General features: G+C 63.4%; 1 protein-coding gene across 2 annotated transcripts in view; it reads right to left on the bottom strand.

The window, feature by feature from the left end:
- Positions 1-533, bottom strand: part of CACNA1E (calcium channel, voltage-dependent, R type, alpha 1E subunit) — a 189,671-nt gene that overhangs the window by 188,472 nt on the left and 666 nt on the right. The gene's annotated exons all lie outside the window — the stretch shown is intronic.

The following is a 533-nucleotide window of genomic DNA, read 5'->3' as shown; positions in this document are numbered from 1 at the left end:
GGGCTCCCCCCCCATCGGCCCAGAGCCCCAGGGGGAGCCACAAGCCCCGAAACACACGCTTTGCAGTGCAGGAGCAGCCAGGAGAGCTGCAGGAAGGAGGCAAACAAACCCTGATTTTTGGGGACCGCTCATTCCTCACTGCCACAGCAACACCTGGGGAGGGACCAGACTTAGGAGCAGCACCCGGACCCGCAGATAACGAGGTGCAGGGAGACAACAGGAACCACTGGGTGCCCAGGGGAGGCTGCTGAGGGCACCCCAGGGAAAAGAGGGGACCCCACAGATTTGGAAGGCCTTAGGCTGGCAGAGAAGGACCAGAGCTGAACCAGCCAGACACCTCCCCTGCCCCTGCCCAGGAGAGAGGGCTCTCCGGGGGGTCAAGCCTCTCGGGTACCCAAGGCAGGGGAAGAAAAGGGGTTCACACCCCCAAGGTGGCTTCACCCACCCCACCGGAGCCATGAGAAAGGGCAGCCCCCCAGCACAGACGCACCACATACATATACACACGCTTCTTCCCGAGAACGGCGGGGACC

This window comes from Calidris pugnax, unplaced genomic scaffold, assembly GCF_001431845.1.
Source record: "Calidris pugnax isolate Ruff unplaced genomic scaffold, ASM143184v1 scaffold63, whole genome shotgun sequence".
NCBI lineage: Eukaryota > Metazoa > Chordata > Aves > Charadriiformes > Scolopacidae > Calidris > Calidris pugnax.
Note: the sequence above shows the minus strand (reverse complement) of the source record. Positions and strands in the feature narration are given on the sequence as shown.